Source organism: Haemaphysalis longicornis, unplaced genomic scaffold (assembly GCF_048455015.1).
Source record: "Haemaphysalis longicornis isolate Haplotype H1 unplaced genomic scaffold, Haemaphysalis longicornis Haplotype H1 scaffold_3, whole genome shotgun sequence".
Taxonomy (NCBI): domain Eukaryota; kingdom Metazoa; phylum Arthropoda; class Arachnida; order Ixodida; family Ixodidae; genus Haemaphysalis; species Haemaphysalis longicornis.
Genome location: NW_027526335.1, coordinates 162,437,120 through 162,457,989, shown reverse-complemented (window position 1 = coordinate 162,457,989; position 20,870 = coordinate 162,437,120). Strand labels below are relative to the sequence as shown.

Here is a 20,870-nt window from a genome sequence, read left to right as displayed (position 1 = left end):
ACATCGTTCTTTGTGGGAAACGCGATAAGGTCGTTCGGATCCCACCCGGCGGCCATTTTTTCACCACTTTCTTTTCGACTAAAAAAATTCTTTATCTCTTTCTATGACCCACCACAACCTCCCCTTTGCTTTCTGAGGTTTTATTGGCTGCCAAACCTTATTTTCTGTCTTATTTCACGGAGCCCCTCATTTCCCATTTTCGGATTCGCTACATGCTTAGCGAGGGCCTCTGTTCTGGCAGTCTTGGTGCCAAAGAGAGCTTAAGAGGGTTTAACGCTGGTCGACCACTCTCGTCATGTCGTAGACATTTGATTCACAGTCCGGGGGTTAAAAAGAAGGTCCCCTTCATCCCGAGTAGTCCGAGTGGCGATGGCTACCATCCCGAAGTGCAGGAAACAAAAAATACCTTAACATAAATACCCGAGAAAGTGCTGGGGAAACAGCCCCACCGGTAGCGTAGTGGTTATAACACCAGACCGGTATTCTGCAGGTCGTGGGTTCGGATCCCACTCGCGGGCATTTTTTCACCACTTTCACTTCGACTCAAAAAATTTTTCAGCTCTCTCTATGACCCACTACAACCTCCCCTTTCCTTTCGGAGGTTTTCTTGGCTGCCAACCCTTATTTTCTGTCTTATTTTACGGAGCCCCTCATTTCCCATTTTCCGATTCGCTACATGCTTAGCGAGGGCCTCTGTTCTGGCAGTCTTGGTGCCAAAGGGAGCTTAGAGGGTTCAACGCCGGTCGATCACTCTCGACATGTCGTAGACACTCGAGTCACGGCCTGGGGGTTAAAAAGAAGGTCCCCTTCATCCCGAGTAGTCCGAGTGGCGATGGCTACCATCCCGAAGTGCAGGAAACAAACATACCTTAACATAAATACCCGAGAAAGTGCTGGGGAAACAGCCCCACCGGTAGCGTAGTGGTTATCGCACCAGACCGGTATTCTGGAGGTCGTGGGTTCGGATCCCACCCGGCGGGTATTTTTTCGCCACTTTCTTTTCGACTCAAAAAATTCTTCAGCTCTTTCTATGACCCACCACAACCTCCCCTTTGCTTTCCGAGGTTTTCTTGGCTGCCAACCCTTATTTTCTGTCTTATTTCACGGAGCCCCTCATTTCCCATTTTCTGATTCGCTACATGCTTAGCGAGGGCCTCTGTTCTGGCAGTCTTGGTGCCAAAGGGAGCTTAGAGGGTTCAACCCCGGTCGACCACTCTCGACATGTCGTAGACACTCGAGTCACGGCCTGAGGGTTAAAAAGGAGGTCCCATTCACCCCGAGTAGTCCGAGTGGCGCTGGCTACCACCCCGAAGTGCAGGAAACAAAAATACCTTAACATAAATACCAGAGAAAGTGCTGGGGAAACAGCCCCACCGGTAGCGTAGTGGTTATCGCACCAGACCGGTATTCTGGAGGTGGTGGGTTGGGATCCCACCCGGCGGGCATTTTTTCACCACTTTCTTTTCGACTCAAAAAATTCTTCAGCTCTTTCTATGACCCACCACAACCTCCCCTTTGCTTTCAGAGGTTTTCTTGGCTGCCAACCCTTATTTTCTGTCTTATTTCACGGAGCCCCTCATTTCCCATTTTCTGATTCGCTACATGCTTAGCGAGGGCCTCTGTTCTGGCAGTCTTGGTGCCAAAGAGAGCTTAAGAGGGTTTAACGCTGGTCGACCACTCTCGTCATGTCGTAGACATTTGATTCACAGTCCGGGGGTTAAAAAGAAGGTCCCCTTCATCCCGAGTAGTCCGAGTGGCGATGGCTACCATCCCGAAGTGCAGGAAACAAAAAATACCTTAACATAAATACCCGAGAAAGTGCTGGGGAAACAGCCCCACCGGTAGCGTAGTGGTTATAACACCAGACCGGTATTCTGCAGGTCGTGGGTTCGGATCCCACTCGCGGGCATTTTTTCACCACTTTCTTTTCGACTCAAAAAATTCTTCAGCTCTCTCTATGACCCACCACAACCTCCCCTTTCCTTTCGGAGGTTTTCTTGTCTGCCAACCCTTATTTTCTGTCTTATTTTACGGAGCCCCTCATTTCCCATTTTCCAATTCGCTACATGCTTAGCGAGGGCCTCTGTTCTGGCAGTCTTGGTGCCAAAGGGAGCTTAGAGGGTTCAACGCCGGTCGATCACTCTCGACATGTCGTAGACACTCGAGTCACGGCCTGGGGGTTAAAAAGAAGGTCCCCTTCATCCCGAGTAGTCCGAGTGGCGATGGCTACCATCCCGAAGTGCAGGAAACAAACATACCTTAACATAAATACCCGAGAAAGTGCTGGGGAAACAGCCCCACCGGTAGCGTAGTGGTTATCGCACCAGACCGGTATTCTGGAGGTCGTGGGTTCGGATCCCACCCGGCGGGTATTTTTTCGCCACTTTCTTTTCGACTAAAAAAATTCTTTATCTCTTTCTATGACCCACCACAACCTCCCGTTTGCTTTCGGAGGTTTTCTTGGCTGCCAACCATTATTTTCTGTCTTATTTCATGGAGCCCCTCATTTCCCATTTATATATATATATATATATATATATATATATATATATATATATATAACTCACTGCTCGTGGCGGCGTGTGGTTTGTAGTTTTTCCCTCCCGGAGACACCGGATGTTTTTGGGCCTTTCGCCACCCGTGAACTCGTCGCATTTTCTGTTATCCCCACAACCCGCGTTCATGCAGTGTGTTGCTCCTTGCCTCTTTCTTGCCTCCTCCTTGCCACCTTGTTCCTCCCTCTTCCTTTCGCCTTTTTTTTTTGAAGGCTCTTTTTCGCCTGCCTTTGGCAGAATAAGCTCTGAATGCTGTGTGTGGTCGTTTGTGTGTTTGTTTCCCATGTGGCTTGTGTTTCGGGGCGCCGCCCCCACTCTGAGTCCGTACGATTTTACCTTCATTCCTGAGGAAGACCTGTCTCAGGTCGAAACGTTGGAAATAAAGTCTCTGAAGAGCGTACTTCTACTTTGTGCGTATTTCTGCAGCAACTAAGGACTCCACTATATATATATATATATGTATATATATATATATATATATATATATATATATATATATATATATATTGTCAGAGGCCTTCAAGAAAACGTCGCTCACTGATAGAGCGGAGAAGAGGGACGCCGTTTATTTGGCGAACGCGCAGCCAAGCAGCACTAGCCTCAGGGATGAGAAGGATCATGTACAGGTGACGAAGATGAAGCATTACTTGAAAGGATGACAGGTGATGATGTTTACACATAAGATTTAAGTCAGCGAAATATTGTGCCGCGGAGAACTACAGTGCTTATACAAATTGCCCACCCTCGAGGAAGGCGGCCGCCCGGCCGCTGGCATTTAGGAAGTGCGAGAGTGGAAATTTTTGAGACGGGATACATGCACATTTTCGGTTCCCCGACAGCGACGGTCTGTGCTGGGAGACACATGGGTGTCCCGATAGTTGACTGGCGACGACTGCTCCAAAATGGTATAACGACCGATGAATCGCCTCAGAAACTTTTCGCATAGCCCAGGCACACGGACGGGAGTCCAGAGGAGAGCCTGGTCCCCTGGGCGGAACTGGATACACCGATGAGAGGCGTCGTTGCGGTCCTGCTGGCAGGCTTGCGTGTTTTCACGGGCAATACGCGGCAGTGATGAAGGCGAGAGATGAATTCGTCAGACGCGGGAACAAATCCCGTCGCAGGTGCCGAGAACAGGCAGGTGTCTATGACGAAGGAGGGATCACGGCCATAAACAAGAAAAAACAGAGCGTACCCAGTTTTAAGTGCGAATGCACTTTATAAGCGACCCCAAACCATCCACCGCCGGCGGCGGCGGCGGCGGCGGCGGCGTCCGCAGTGCTCCTCTATATTTAAAAAAGAAACAGCATCCGGCGCCAGGTTTCGATCCGAGGACTTTGCGGCCGCAGCGCGACGCTCTACCGACCAAGCCACGGACGCGACGGTGATATCAGTGTTAGTGACGCGCCTTATATCTTTAACGCATTCAAACTACATCGTCAGCGGCGTGCGTTGGCGACTCAGCGGCGTTATAGCGGCTTGATAACTGCGTGGTGTACACGTGATACTACAAAACCGATGGAAGAGATGGAAGAGAAGGCGGCGAGGCGGTGGGCTGCGGGGGCCGAGCGCAAGCGCCGCAAGCGGGCCGACAACCGTGCATTCGCACTTTCACATTCTCCCCCTCGGGAAAATGCGGGGGAATTTTTTTCGTTGGCGTGCCGTATTATACGCAAACGTCACGAATGGAAGGATGGCGTCCCAGTTAGTATGGCTTGGTCCGATATACATGGAGACCATATCCGAAAGTGTACGATGGAATCGTTCGGTCAAGCCATTTGTTTGGGGGTGGTATAAGGACGTCATTTTGTAGATGGTGTTCGATGCACGAAGCAGATCTGCAATGACTCTTGAAAGAAATGTTTTTCCACGGTTACTTAGTATAACCCGGGGGGCACCATGGTGTAAGATCTCGTTATGCAAGGTGAATTCAGCGACTTCTTAGGAACAGGCAGAGCGAACAGGGGCCGTCTCTGCATAACTCGTCAAATGGTCGACCGCGGTCACGATCCAACGGTAGCCGGATGAGGTGAATGGTAAAGGGCCGTATAGATCAATACCCACCCCGTCAAAAGGATCCGCCGGATCCCACGTCAAAAGAAGTCCAGCAGACGCCGTTGTAGGGCGCTTGCGATGCTGACACAATGCACAGGAGCTCACATACTTAGCGACGCACCTTGACATGCCGGGCCAGAAGAAGCGAGCTCGGATCCTATCAAACGTTTCTTCAAAGCCGAGGTTGCCAGCAGCTGGGTCATCGTGAAAGGCTTCTAAAATCTTTGGCTGCAAAGCCCGAGGAGCTACAGGCACAAGCAGGGTGATGGTTGACGCGGCAGAGCACACCCTTGCGGAGCGTGTACTTTGCAAGCTGCCGTCGTAAACGGCTGTTCGGAGGCTGCGCCAACCCAGACAGTCGGTCAGTTATGGTTCGGCAGTGCGGGTCCGCCTGCTGAAAAGACACCAGCTCGGAGCACCCAACGAATGGCGCAGGGTCGACGGAAGCCAAGGATGTAGCTCGTGCAACGGAGGAAACATCGCCAGCGGTGTTTGATGTCGACCCGCGGGGACATCGTGAGAAGGCATCCGCATCAAGGTGTTTTTTGCCTGATTTCTACTGTACAGTGTAGTCGTACTCTTGCAATCGCAAAATCCACCGTCCGAGCGTGCGGGAAAGGTTCTTCAGCGTCGATAACCAGCACAAGGCGTGATGATCGGTCACTACGGTGAAGTGGCGACCGTATAAGTAGGGAGGGAATTTTTGTACCGACCAGACGACAGCCAGGCATTTTTGTTCAGTAATGGTGTAGTACTTCTTTGCGGAACTGAGAGTGCGACGGGCATAGGCCACAACACGCTCTCTAGATTGGTTATCGCGCTGGAGAATAACAGCACCAATTCCGTACCCGCTTGCATCCGTATGTAATAAGGTTAGCTTGGTGTCGTCGAAATGGGTCAAGACAGGGTCAGAGGTAAGCCCGTCTTTTAGGGTTTCAAATGATTTTTCGCAGTACGCAGACCATACGAACGGCGTGCCAGAACGGAGAAGCTGGTTTAGCAGAGACGCGAGGGTGGCAAATTTGCGCACGAAACGTCGAAAGTAGGAAGCCCGGCCAAGAAAGCTGCGGAGCGTCTTCTGTTGCTGCGGGCGTGGAAAGCTCATTACTGCGCTAATATCCTCAGGGTCGGGCCGGACGCCTTCTTTGGTCACAACATGGCCCAGGACCTTGATGGCCTTGCTTGCAAAACGACATTTTTTTGTGTTGAGCTGTAGGCCGGCGTTAGCGAGACTGGTCAGCACTTCATCCAGCCGCTGCAGGTGCTGAGATAAGGTGGATGAGAAGACAACGATGCCGTCCAGATAGCATAAACAACTCTTCCACTTTGTCCACGTAGAACAGTGTCCATGAGTCGCTCAAACGTTTCGGGTGCGTTACACAACCCGAACGGCATAACGTTAAACTCGTATAAGCTGTCGGGGGTACAGAATGCTGCTTTCTCCTTATCGGCCTCGTACATTGGTATCTGCCAATACTCTGAACGTAACTCCAGGCTTGAAAAATATTCAGCTCCTTTAAACAATCCAAAGCATCCTCAATCCTTGGCATTGAGTAGACATCTTTCCTGGTAATTTTGTTGAGGGCTCGATAATCCACGCAAAAGCGAACTGACACATCCTTCTTTCTAACTAATACAACAGGAGAAGACCAGGCTTTCGCGGAGGGACAAATTATGTCTCGCTTTAGCATATCCGAGACACTCTCTTCAATTATTCTTCATTCAGACGCCGATACGCGATTCGGGCGGCGGCGTATGATGTGAAAGACTGTCTGTCTGTATGCGGTGTGCTACGACCGTGGTCTGGCCTGACGTTTTGGAGAAGTAGTCGAAAGACATACGGTGCTTGTCCGGTAAGGCCAATAAGGAGTGTGCCTCTGCCTGCGCGACGTCGGTGCTAATGGTGGCGGTCAGCGCTGAAGTATAAGTGTCCGAAAAAACGGAACGCGAAAGAGCCAACAACGAGCCGATAGGAACAACATCAATGGTCTCTCTCTGATGAGTCGAGGCCACTCTGATGCCTTCATGCAGCAAGATCAGTTCGGGGATAGCGTTGGTGACGGGAAGAGTTGCGAACCCATTGCAGAAGCGTCTGGGGCACGTAGCTATCACGAATACTTTAGAGAGTCGGCTGGCACAAGGGACGACTAAAATGTCCCCCTCACTGATGTCGGCCGATCGAACTGTGAGGAGAGTATCCAGTCCTGGAGAAAGAATACAATCAGCAGCCACTATGACGTTCACTTGAGGCATACTGCAAACACCCGAAACTTGCTCATTGGAGAGTTCAATGGTTGGGCTATCACAAGCGATGACGGCTGAGGCTGAAGAGAGAAATTCTCACCCCAGAATCAGCGAATGAGCACACGACGCCAGCACCGCACACGGGATATGATGCCGAAGGCCGTCGATAAGTACGCGTACCGTGCACTGTCCAGAGGGCTGAATCAAAACAATATTTGTGCCACACAAGGTCGGGCCAGAATAGGGCGTTTGCACTTTACGAAGTCGAGCACACACGTCTGCATGTATAACTGAAATACTGATGACAGTGTCCACAAGAGCATCAACACAAATACCTTCGACGACGACAGATAAAATGTTCAATGGCCGCTGCCGAGGAATTCTACTTTTACCAGGTATAGCAGTTTTCCCTCCAGAAACTGCAGAGGTTAGTTTTCCTGGCGGAGGTCAGCAGCATGAGACGCGGGGCGAAGGGGCGATACGGAGCGGTTCCGGAAGGGAGGTGGGGAACGGCGTCGCGATGTGCGGTAACTTCCAGGAACGTCCTGTGTGTCCGGGGTCGACGAAAAGGGTCGTGGAGCGGAATGATATGCCCGTTGACGAAAGCCATATAGAGGTCGGTTGGTGCTGCGGTCCGGTATAAGGCCTGACGTTCTTCTTGCTGACGCCGTAGACAAAATCGGGCAATATGACCCCTGATACCACAGTAGAAGCAAGTGGGTCGGGGGGGGTCATCAAGGAGCATAGTACTGGTTGTATGGCTCAGGGAGTCTCGGAGAAAGAGCAGACAAATGACACTGAGCAGGCGAAGGATGCGAGAACAGTGGCTGTAGTGGGCTGATCGCGGCGTACTGAGCCACGTGCTGTGGAGCAGCGTATTCGGTAGAGGGACCGCTTTCCATGAGACGCAGTTCTTCTTTAACAGGGTCCCGCAAAAGTGGCACCAAAGGAGAACTGGCGATCACCAGAGAGTCCAGAGGTCTTCTGCGCCTGAAGTTCTTCCCTAATGATACTACGTATCAAGGAGCGCAGCTCCGTGTCGGGTGGAAGGCAGGCTGGTGGGGTATCCTGCTGGATGCGAGCGTACTGCAGCGCATCCAAGCGCTGGCAAATCGCAACTACGTCGCGTACGGTGGTGGGATTCTGAGCGACGAGAGCATTAAAGGCAAATGTGCTAATGCCTTTCAGAGGGTGCCGGAATTTGTCATTCTCCGACATGTCATCGTTCGCCTGTCGACAAAGCGCAAGCACATCCTCAATGTAAGACGTGTACGTCTCACCTACATGTTGAACGCGTTGGGCGAGTTTCTTCATGGTTCTCTCCGATGGGCTCGCCGATGGGCCAAAAATCGTGCGAATCTCCTCCGTAAACGTATTCCAATCTCCTAGGCGGTGTGCGTTGTTATAAAACCACGTCCCAGGCACTTTGTCAGGGCAGGACGGGACATTAAAGAGCTTTATAGAGTCATCCCACCGATTAAAGCACTCACTCTGCTGTAATAGTCGACTCACTCTGCTGTAATAGTCGAGGCAATCGTCGACGTCTTCACCGCGAAGACCAGCGAAGGATCTGGGGTCCCGTTGGCGGCTGGTAACGGTCCACGCAGGAGGCGCAGAAGCCGTTGCAGGGGCCGTGCGAGTCGGGACGGCCTGTTTAATTTGCCCGGTTGGCATTTGAAGGCGTCTTCCTGAACATAGCTCCAGGGGTGCGCTAGGAGAGGCAGAGGGCGGGATCGGGGTGCACCTCCACCACGCGTAATAGCCCTTCAAGGAGACGTCGCTCACTGATAGAGCGGAGAAGACAGACGCCTTTATTTGGCGAACGCGCAGCCAAGCAGCACTAGCCTAAGTGATGATAATGATCATGTACAGGTGACGAAGATGCAGGATCGGTGTTGGGCCCCTTATTATTTCTTATATATATTAATGACATAGCCAATAATATTAATTCAACAATACGGCTGTTCGCCGATGACTGTGTGATTTATAGACAAATCTGCACTTCGGGTGATGTAGCGATTCTGCAAAAAGATTTGAATACCCTCGCGGAATGGTGTCGCGTATGGAAAATGGAAATAAATGCAGAAAAAAACCAAATTCATGACTTTTTCTTCCCTGTTAAACCCTCCGTCTAACATATATACGCTGCGCAGTAGCATAATTGAACGAAGCCCTGTTTTCAAATACCTCGGTGTCATTTTCACATCCGATTTAATCTGGAATATGCACATAGAACATATCACTAATAAGGCACTGAAAAAGCTTCGTTTTCTTAAGCGCCGTTTATATCTAGCTAATAGTGACACAAGGCTTCGCGCGTACATTTCCATTATCCGAGCTACACTCGACTACGCCTCAGTTATTTGGCGCCCTCACACCACCTCCCTTACAGATTGTATCGAATCCATTCAAAATAAGGCGGCCCGTTTCATTTTGCGCACCTACTCTCCTTATCAAAGCGTTTCGGCATTAAAACAGTCACTTAACCTTCCGGATCTGAGCACGCGCAGAAAATTTTTCCGGTTGTCCCTTTTTCATTCTCTCTACTATTGCAGTTCATCTTTTTCAACAACTCAGATTCTTCCCGCCCCTTATGTGTCCACCCGCAATGACCATACATGTAAAGTTGCTCCCATAATTGCCAGGACAAAAAAAACATTAAAACTCCCCTCTGGTGTTGGCTATACAGGAGTGGAGCGTTCTTCCTCAAAATATTGTCTCTCTCACTAACACTTCTGCTTTCCAATCTGCGTTGGGTGCGTTTTTAAAAATATAAGATATTTCCACATCTATTAGATGTACAAACGTCACTTTTGTCAGCCCTTTGATTTCTTTGCTTTGTTTTTTGTTGTTGGTGGTGGTGGTGTTGTTTTGAACAGTGAATTTTCTCTAAAACTGACTTCCGCGAGTGCCTGGTTTAGTGGTGTCATGCGCTGAAGATGTTAATTGCCATCTTACTATCTCTCTTTCTCTAATTTTTTTTTGTAAATTGAACCTTTTACACAGATATGTGTCTGACTGCCGTTAGTAGTTTGTATTCATATGTGTTGAGTTGCGTTGTTTGAATTGCCCCCCCCCCTTTATATTGCCCTTTTGGGCCTTTAGGGTATTCAAAATAAATAAATAAATAAATTACTGAAAAGGGTGACCGGTGATGACTATTACACATAAGATTGAAGTCAGCGAAATATTGTGCCGCGGAGAACAACAGTGCTTACAATATATATATATATATAATATATATATATATATATATATATATATATACACATATCAAGGTTGCAGTCGTCATTGCCAGTGCTATTCGGCTTTTTTCGAAATATTTAAATAGGGCCGAATGACGGTCCCGCTCCCGGAAAAACGGAGGATTTTTTCTCGACTTATATTTTCGCTTATTTATCAATGAATCAAAGAAATGTGACAAGCACACGTCATTCGGCCGTATTTAAATATTTCGAAAAAAGCCGAATAGCACTGGCAATGACGACTGCAACCTTGACATGTATCTTTACCGGGTCCCTCGTCCCGTATCTATATATATATATATATATATATATATATATATATATATATATATATATATATATATATATATATATATATATATATATATTTCGCGAATCAGAGTAGGAAATGATGGGGTCGTTGAAAATAATACAGAAAATAAGTGTTGGCAGTGTCAAGAAAACCTAGGAAAGCAAAGGGGAGGATATGGTAGGTCATAGAAACAGATAAAGAATTTAGAAAGAAAGTGGAGAAAAAATGCCCGCCAGGTGTGATCCGAACCCACGACCTCCAGAATACCGGTCTGGTGCGAAAATCACTACGCTACTGCCGGGCCATTTTTCGCCTCCACTTTCTGGGGTATTTATGTTAATGTAATTTTTTCCTGTGCTTGGGGGTGGTAGCAAGGGCCACTCTGACTTCTCGGGGTGAAGGGGCCTTCTTTTTTAACCCCCGGGCCGTGCCTCGAGTGTCTGCGACATATCGAGAGTGGTCAACCAGCGTTGACCCCTCTTAAGCTTCCTATGGCACCAAGACTGCCAGAACAGAGGCCCTCGCTGTGCATACAGCGAATCAGAATAGGAAATGAGGGGCTCGTTGAAAATAAGACAGAAAATAAGTGTTGGCAGTCAAAAAAAAACTAGGAAAGCAAAGGGGAGGATATGGTAGGTCATAGAAACAGATAAAGAAAGAAAGAAATCAACCGGGCCTGCCGAACAGACCGCCAGTCAGCATTGTCAAAAGTCAATTCACAAAAAAAAGGAGACACCCCAGACCAACCTGGTATTAACATACGGTGCGAACATGCCACGAGTAAACAACATACTGAGCAAGCATTTCAACATGATCAGGCAAAGTGAGCACCTGTCAGCTATCTTCCCCGAACCAACCCCTGTAGTGTACCGTGAAGACAAGAACTTAAGAGATATGCTTGTTAAGGGTAAAATTGGGGTCACGAAGCAACACTCAGGATGCCGCCCATTCGGGTAAACGCGCTGCAAAATCTGTCCCCTCATCACCCCAACCGACAAGGAAATCTAACATTTCCAAATTTTCCTTCCGAATAAAAGAAAGCCTCGACTGTGATTCCAGTAACGTCGTATACAGACTGCACTGCGAAATGTGTGGCAAGGACTATATTGGCCAGACAGAGAATGCATTCCGACTCAGATTCAACAACCACAAATCCCACGTCACCTCACAGCCGGATGTACCATTTTCCAAACATATGCGCCTGCCGGACCATTCCATTGAGCATATCAGAATCACTCTCCTGCAGTCCGGCTTCCGCTCTTCCCTCGAACGCGAGCAGAGGGAGTCCTACTTTATACACAAATTTCAGGCATTCACCCATGGCATCAATGAGAACCCGGGCCGCCTCTCATTCTTGCGACAAAAAGCTGCGCCTTAGACTGAAATATCGGGACCTTGCGGGCGATGGAGGGGGTGACCGCGGAATCGGGACCGTGCATACAACTTAAAAAAGAAAGCAAGAAGGAAAAAAGTAAACCCCCCTTTAGGGACTAAGTCAAGCAAAACAAACGTGTAGAACGCCTCCCCAGCCCCTTCCCCGCCCGTTCGGCAACCAGCACCCGTCTCATCAGTGACCTTGAACTGCTGTGAGCGCGCCCCGCGGGCCCGCCGACGCACAGTGGCCTGAATTATGACCGCCGCACCACTGACAGACAAACGGCCGAAGAATGCGCCGCAAACGAAACGAAATCCCAGTGTTACTTGTTCCGCGGCTCGCTCGCCGCGCGGCAAAGCTTTGCTGCACCACTCGGTTTCGTCGAAGTGGCGCCAAGACGCGAGGTTTAACGGTAGGTTTAACCAGGAGTAAAACAAAACCGAAAATGGGACAGGAAATTCTGAGTATGGCGCGGGGACCATGTGTCAACTGGGCGGGCCGTGCATGCATGCGGCCTTGCAGTTTGACCGATTCGAAGATCTCTGTCTGTGCCGCCATCCTATGTCCGTCTCCCTTCATCCCCCCTTTTTTAGCCCCTTTTCCCTTCCCGCTGACTACTTTTACACCATTTGCGGAGCGCGCAGGACTCACTCTTGTTTTTTGATTTTGTGTTTGCTTGTGTGCCTCTTGTTACGTGTTTCCGTGCTGCCTTCCCGTCCGTGTTCTTTCCCCTTCCCTCAACTTCCACCTTTCTAGCCAATCGGAATGCCTCACTTGCTCAAACTGTGTGAAACACCCCTCACCTGCGACCTCTCCTGCAGGAATGAGGGAAGAAACCCTCCCTCACAGAAGTTTTTGTATAAAGGCGAAATGTGAAAAATTAAAATACAGCCCTGAAGAAGGAGTTTCTATCTCCGAAACTGTTGGCAGCAAAAACGGGAAACGTGTCAGTAGACTTCTTTCACTATATAAATATATATATAGCAGGCTGTCGAATCGGAGCTGAACCAAACCGAAAACCGTAACTGAACCGTTATTTTTTGAGCACGCTGAACCCGAACCGGAACTGAACCGAAAAAGAAATAACGGTTACCGGTTCATACCGAAACGGTTCGACCCTCTGTTGTTGACATTGCACAGTCAATGCAATTCAGGCCTTTTTTTCTTTCACCTACCATCAACTTCGTACCGGCTCGCGCACTTTCCCCTCCAGACAATTGAACACTATCACGCTCTATGTAACAACAAGGGAAATGAATGAGCACCCATGTAGCAATGGTCTGTTGCTGCTGGAAGCGCGAGTGTAGTGGAAGCTGACAAAACGAAGTCATTCTCCGCAGTTTGAAGGGTATATAAAACGACTTTGCCCTTCCCTAGCTGCAACTTTAGTGAAGCAATCAGGCTGCAGGAGTGCTCCAGTGCGCAGCAGCGAAAGCCCGATGTGTGCAAATGTTTTCCATTTCATAATTTGTTTAAAATGTCCGACACCTGCAAATTGTAATATTTGACAAGTGTGACCGCAGGAGCTGCTCAGTGGCTAAACCGCTTGCTGCTGACCACAAGTGGCTTCGATGTCCCTTACCCACGACCGTTTTTGAGGACAGTACAGTGGACAAGCTCCGTTTTTTACAAGTACAAATAACAACAGATATGTCAGGAAAAACTGTCAAGGTGCGCACTTAATCTCTTGGCAAGAAACTGCAGTCCTCGACCTTGCCTTGGAAGCAGAAACAGTAATAAAGCAGATGAGACGTGCAGAAAGGAAGGCCGCTACCTCACACTGTCCCATTCGCCGAGCGATCATCTTTTCTGCCTGTTCTGCAGTTTTGTCTCTTTCAGATCTGCTTTTTTTTGAAGGTGCACTTGTACTGACTGCCCAACTCGCTACATTACTTCTACTGCTACTCGTTCCGGAGGGGAGTACTGATTTGATTTGATTGTGGCGTTTAACGCGCCGACCCAGCACAGACGATGATGCGCGCCGTAGTGCAGGGCTTCGGATTAATTTTGACCACTTGGGGATCTTTAACGTGCGCCGAAATTTCGTACACACGGGCGTTTTTGCTTTTCGGCTCCATCAAAAGAGCGGCCGCCTCGGCCGGGAATCGAACCCGCGACCTCGCGCTCAGCAGCGCCTTAGCCACTGAGCCACCGCGGCGGGTCAGAGGGGAGTACTGCTGTGGACGAGTTAAAGAGCGTCTACCCAAAAAAGTTCTTCTCATGCTCCGCTCGTCAAATTTCCCTTTAATTTTGTAACAGCATAATGATTACGCAATGTAGCACATGGAACGATGGGCGGGGGTCAGGCCGTACGATGACATACTGATTGTAATGCACACATCCAGTATAGCTTTCGCAAAAGGAATTGCAGTGGTCAGAGCAATTATGCAGTGACTGAGCGTTAACTAAAGCTTACTTTTAACAAAAGTGTGGCTAACACATTCGATAGGGTAACAGCTAACAAATTATTCAGGGTGACCAAATGATCTAATTCATTCGTAGTATTTATGTGCCTGTAGTAGGATTTTTCTGTTTTGTTACAAATATAAAAAAATGTTCGCCATTGATATTAAGCGCTGATATTTGAACACGGCAGTACGCAGACCGAAATTTAAGGCTTCAAGGTTAGCGTGATGGGCGATTCCATAGCGAAGATTCCGATTTCAACAAAAAATTAAACGACAGAAAATATATCCCACCGTCTTATTTCTTGGCAGTGGCTTTATGAATAGTCGCTAGGACAACATAAAATCTGGACGAGAAAGTAGGTGGTAAATAATACATTCATCTGTTTTTCTAATATCTCGTAATTATTTAAAGTTTGCTTTGCAATTGCGCCACTGCCCTTGGGAAACAGCAGCATTTTGAATTCTTGTTTGTGTTTTGCTTTTACTGTCGCTTTAAACTACTAAATGTTTTTTTTCTAATTTTAGTGACAATTCAACTCATCGAACCGGTTCGCGAACCGGTTCGGCACGTGATTTTGAACGAAATTATTTCACCCGACCCCGAACCGTAACCGAACGGGTATTTTTTTCTGTCCGACACCCTGATATAGTATATGTATATATATGTATATATATATATATGTATATATATATATATATATATATATATATATATATATATATATATATATATATATATATATATATATATATATATATATATATATATATATATATATATATATATATATATATATATATATATAGATATATATATATATATATATATATATATATATATACAAAGTAGAAGTACGCTCTTCGGAGACTTTATTTCCAACGTTTCGACCTGAGAGAGGTCTTCCTCAGGAATGAAAGCTTTGGGTAAAATTGTACGGACTCAGAGTGGGGGCGGCGCCCCGAAACACAAGCCACATCGGAAACAAACACACAAACGACCACACACACAATACAGAGCTTATTCTGCCATAGGAAGGCGAAAAAAGAGCCTCAAAAAAAAAAGGAGGGAGGAAAGGAAGAGGGAGGAACAAGGTGGCAAGGAGGAGGCAAGAAAGAGGCAAGGAGGAACACACTGCATGAACGCGAGTATGGGGATAACAGGAAATGCGACGGATTCACGGGTGGTCAAAGGCCCAAAAACATCCGGAGTCTCGGAGACACCGGATGTTTTTGGGCCTTTGGCCCAAAAACATCCGCAAAATCATGTAACTTTACTCTGATGAAGGCAAGTCCCGTTGCCGCTACGTAAGTAAACATTGTTTGTTATTGTTCTTACTGTGTATCCGACTCTTTACTTATACAATTTCTGCGCGTTTTGTGAGTTTATCTTTCTCTTGATTTATATATATATATATATATATATATATATATATATATATATATATATATATATATATATATATATATATATATATATATTTATATATAAGACGGAAATAATGGTTGGCAGTCAAGAAAACCTCGGAAAGCAAAAGGGAGGATGTGGTAGGTAATTGAAACAGATAAAGAATTTGGAAAGAAAGAAACAAAGTGGAGAAAAAATGCCCGCCACGTGGGATCCCAACCGACGAACTCCACAACTTGACTTGCTCCAGTTTCTTTCTTTCTTTCCAAATTCTTTACCTGTTTCAATTACCTACCACATCCTCCCCTTTGCTTTCCGAGGTTTTCTTGACTGCCAACCCTTATTTCTGTCTTACTTTCAACGAGCCCCTCATTTCCTATTCTGATATATATATACACAAAAATGGTTTCGACCACGGTAAAAAAAGAGAACAGAAGATATATATATATATATATATATATATATATATATATATATATATATATATATATATATATATATAGATATACACACACAGTGAGACACCATCCAAGAGGCCATCGGCCGCCGGTTTATTAGGTGAGCCTCACAAAGAGCGACAGGCTGGTGAACCCATGTCAAGCGCGGACATGCCAGAGCGCGCAGATGATTATCGTGAGTCAACTACGCCGTGCGTGGCGAGCGAGGCAAGTGGTACTGGTACATAGCCTTCGAAAAATGGTTGGCACATATCGTTTGCTACATGGCCAACGGGGCAATATCCACATACGGCAGCATATGTTGGAATTAGTCAGTGGTTACAACATATGTGCAAATATATATAGTCAACAGCCAGCCTGTCAAAGACCAGGCAGTGCGTCGGTAGTAGACGGAAGCAATAAATACATTTATTTATATTCTCTGGCCTAGTTTGTGTGGAACGCAAGCATCACTCACGTCAATGTTATTCACGCAATAAAGATATAGCCCGCGATCGCGCAATTATAATGATTTGTGCACAACGGCAGTGAGTGACTATTGGAAGTACGAAGTATCTGCCTGCAAAAAAACGTAAGATTGACGGGATGTTGATGAAAGCTCGGCTTTATTGGCGAGAGATCAAATGCGGATGTCGACACAAAGTTCTCTGTGTATAATTCCCTTTCATAATGTAAGTTAATTGTCTTCCACTTCCAGTAAGTCCTGGTTTAAGGTTACTTAGTCTTCCGATAGGAACTCCATTCTGTTCTGGTGTATCTCCTCGGTGTCTTTTGAAGTGATGCGCAAAGAAGCCTTCAAGCGTTATAGTTGCGCTGAAATTGCAAAACTGCAAAGAAAACCAATACACCTCAAAATATACACAGCGATTATTCTACGAATATAAAAATTGCTGTTAAAAAGGCGTTTCTTCCATTCACCTTTTCTTAGAATGCTCCTAGTTACTGAAATAAATCCTAGTGCATACACATAACAATTACCTATCAGTGTTTGTTTAGACCAGCTAGAGGAACAACTTACCTATACTAAAGATCAATCGAAAATACTCAGAAATTTATTAACCTTCCTGTACGAGATTTCGGCGCACGTTAAAGATCCCCAGGTGGTCAAAATTAATCCGGAGCCCTCCACTACGGCGCGCCTCATCGCCTGCGTTGTGTCGGCGCGTTAAACCCTACAATCAATGAATCAAATTAATGGATTAACCTTATGAGAGTTTAACGTCGCCCCTCTGTAATAAAAAATTTACACCATCTTCCCGATAGGGGAACCATGGGGTAGATGCGACGCATCGGGGGTTGCCGTTTCGTTTCCGTTATGTTAGCGATATCAGCGTGTGGATTGCTGTTGTTGTGTATCCTATTTACGCAGCATGTTCACCCCCGATGCGTCGCATCTACCCCATGGTTGCCCTCACGGGAAGATGGTGTAAATTTTTAACCGAGCGCAAGCTGCGCGCTAACGCACAGCTGGCACGGCGACGAGAGCGAGCGCAGCCGAGCGCTAGCTGCGCGCTGACCGCGCTGACGCACAAATGGCGCTGCGGTGAGAGCGGCGGAGCGTGCAGCCGCCGCGGTGAGGAGAATGGGGGAGGCACGGCCGCTGGCCTCTTATCCAGCGGCCGTGGGGGAGGGATGCAGACTGCACTGTGACAACGAGCGACAAGGCGAGTTAACGAGATGCGTTGCATCTAATAACAACGCTAGATTGTTTATTTTCAGGCATGGTGCCGTGGTGCCGGAACTTCACTTCCTGACCACCCCTGTATTGGGACGGCTGCGGAGTAAGAAATCAATTTTTGGGTTTTGGACAGCCTCTTGCGCGTAACCACGCGTCTCGAGGGAACAGGGAAAACCGTCATTAGGATTTTATTCCAACAATGCTGCATGGTGCCTTCTATGTCTGGTGTAAGGAGATGAAAAATACTAATAAACTAATGCTTCCCCACTATCGCGAGCTGATGCCGCTAAATTACTGAGCCAGATATTCCATTTCACGCCTCAACGAACGTGATCTAAAGACTGCTTGTGACATTAATACCCACGCAATCGGGCGGGATTTGCTCCTTCCGATGCGGCTCTAGCAAAACGAATTTTCTCTCCTCGCCCTTACCACGACTATAATTTCTGTTCAACCCCGCGTGGAGCTTCACAGTAGCACTGTGGGTACATTAAAATGTCACAGAAATCTGCCTATTTCTAAATGCAGAGCATTTCAGTAACTCACGATGTCACCCGCGGTGTCCCGTCGTAGTGCGCACCGTCGTTGTCCGCACCCCTCCCACTACACTATATAAAAAAAAAACACTATCCGGAGCCTGGTTTCGGTCCCTCGACCCTGCGCGCGGAACGCAATGTACATGGTGCTCTACCCACTGCGCCACAAAGCCGACACAGAATGGGAGGCTACGGACGCGCCTTATATCCTTGATTCATTCAAATTACTGCTGACGAGCGCTCTCTCGTCAGCAGTTGTCACAAGTGCAACAACATTAACGTAACGCAAACTAGTTAACGTCGTGCGCCCCCGGAAAATGCTCTGCATTTGATCGTGCCCCTCGCGGGGGGATGTTTCACTGCGTCGCCATGCGAACAGTTTGCCACGCTTTAGTTTCAGTTCTTGCTTTGCTGGGGTACCGACGAGCGGCGCCACCTCCTCGCACTTCGCCGCAGGAGGATCCGCGGCGGGGGAGAGATGGCGCTGGCGTCTCCGCGGCCGCGTCTGCGGCCTCCGCGGGCACCTGCGCCGGCGCGGGGTCATCGCCCTTCTTTAAAAGTTTAGTTCGCATGCCACGCAGGAACATTTCCACTGTTTCCTTTGGTGTGTTTTGTCTGAACTACATTCTTTGCGTCAATAATTCAGCAAGTGCGCGTTTTTGCCTAGTGTAATTCGTTGTGCTGTGTTCCTTCGCTGCGATTCGAGGACGATGAGTACTCGCAGTGGAAAAAAGGCAACTGATGGTGCTGATGTTAAACTTAAGCAAGAGTTTGATGATTTCCGAAAGGAGATGGTTGATGACTTCCGTAAGGTGAGATATAGTGTAAGATATTTGCTGCATGGTTTTGGTGGGCCTGTCTGCGTGTGTCAGTCCTTAAAATAAATGGTATTATTTCACTATGCGTAGTGTTAAACATTCACATACTTATCTGCATTAATTCGTTAAAAGATTTCTGCATCATTTCTATTCAGGGAGGGGCAATATATACTTCGCATTTTAAAAATCTTGTTTCCGTGGTTTTTTTCTACCCCAGTGTAGTTTACGTCCACGCCTAAAGGTATTTTAGATATAAATATGTCGAAAATTAATGAAACTAAACATTTTTCTGTTGAACTACACGCGCCAAATCTGAGATATTGTTACACATCTCCCAAACCGCACCAATTTAATATGCGATGGCTTCGCTTTTCTTGCGACGGTTCCCAGTCAGTTTATCGAACGCCGTTCAATCTAACCAATGCGCCGGTCTATCGAACACCGTTTTATCGAATGCTGTTTATCGGGACACCAACGATCTGATTTATCGAAAGTGTGCTTTTCCTGCTTTAACTGTTCTCTCCAGTGTTTATTTTGCTTTACTGGTTATTGCAATACACTAATGTTCAGATAATTTTATTGAATCTTGTCTCTGCTGTGCCCTACGTGCAACAACTTGGCTTTATAGGGTGACGCGTCTTTTCAACGCTTTCGTTGTTTGGGAGCACGTTTTTGTTTCATTACCAGCTTTAATGCGTAGCATTCTTTCCCGAGTAGCCCCACAGCGAAGACGGTGTAACGCCTTGCATTTCCGCTCAAATGCAGATTTTACGTATGAAACTCTTTTAATCATTGTAATACCGTAAATGGAGGTACTTTTTCGGACGGCACATTGCCAAACAAATATTAATCAAACAGTCACCAAAATTATCTCACAAAAGTAAAAATATGCACCTTGTAAATCGCCCCTAAGACCGATAATAGACAAAGAAAAGTCCCCAACAGACCATTGGCAATACGTGTAAAAATATCGCAAATTGCCTAACCCTGGAGTACACTTCGCATCTTCGAAACAAAAACGTAATTTTGGCATTAAAGGCTCCTCATCATGTTAATGGTATAAATTTTCACCGCTGGCGAAAAGAAACAAAACAGGGCTTAAAAAATAAATTAGTCCAACGTCTTTCCCTACATATAGCCTTTGGCTATAAATTACTGACACTACAGACAAGCGGCATAAGAATGCTACACGTGCAATGCTGTAAATGTCTGCACATTATAAAAAATTGTGTTCATTGATATCTCGCAAGCGTGTATGTTTCTGTTTTCGATTAGCCATCCTAGCCTCCTGCGCAATATTCCATAGAAGTGTATCCGGATATTTGAAGTTGAAGTTTATTTAGGTTCGTATTTGTGAAATGTATACTTTGCGCGACCGTTCACGTTCATGTGATCTGAACGTCCTCTCCCAATTTTTGCAATTACGCGGTTTGCAAGCGGTTCCTATTCGGACCAGGTGGTCCCGTTATTTGCAGCTTGGAGAATATCCTGCTGAGAACTTTGAGACAAGAAGCGCTGATGACAGGACCCTGGGTATGGGGAAGAATAAATGGTTCAAGTAAGGCACTGCAAGGGGTGGTGAACCCTGGAGAATTGGTTGTGTTCTGCAGCTGCCTTGCCCTGCTCCCTGAATGGCCCCAGGCAAACACTGCGAAACTCTTTCTAGTGGAAATCTTCCAAACGGCGCTGCTGTGCAGCTGTGCAGTACAGATGAAAGTATCTTATGACTGTGCTACACATCAACTGTAAATTGACTATTGACCGTTCACTTGTGACTGTACTCCAAGTATTGACAATGGGG

General features: G+C 47.1%; 1 long non-coding RNA gene across 1 annotated transcript in view; it reads right to left on the bottom strand.

Annotated features, from left to right (window-relative positions):
- Positions 1–16,667: 16,667 nt before the first annotated feature.
- Positions 16,668–20,870, bottom strand: part of LOC144173493 (uncharacterized) — a 91,734-nt gene continuing 87,531 nt past the window's right edge. Inside the window, exon 5 of the long non-coding RNA XR_013323295.1 lies at positions 16,668–16,864. This is a non-coding gene — a long non-coding RNA (uncharacterized LOC144173493). The remainder of the gene's footprint in view (positions 16,865–20,870) is intronic.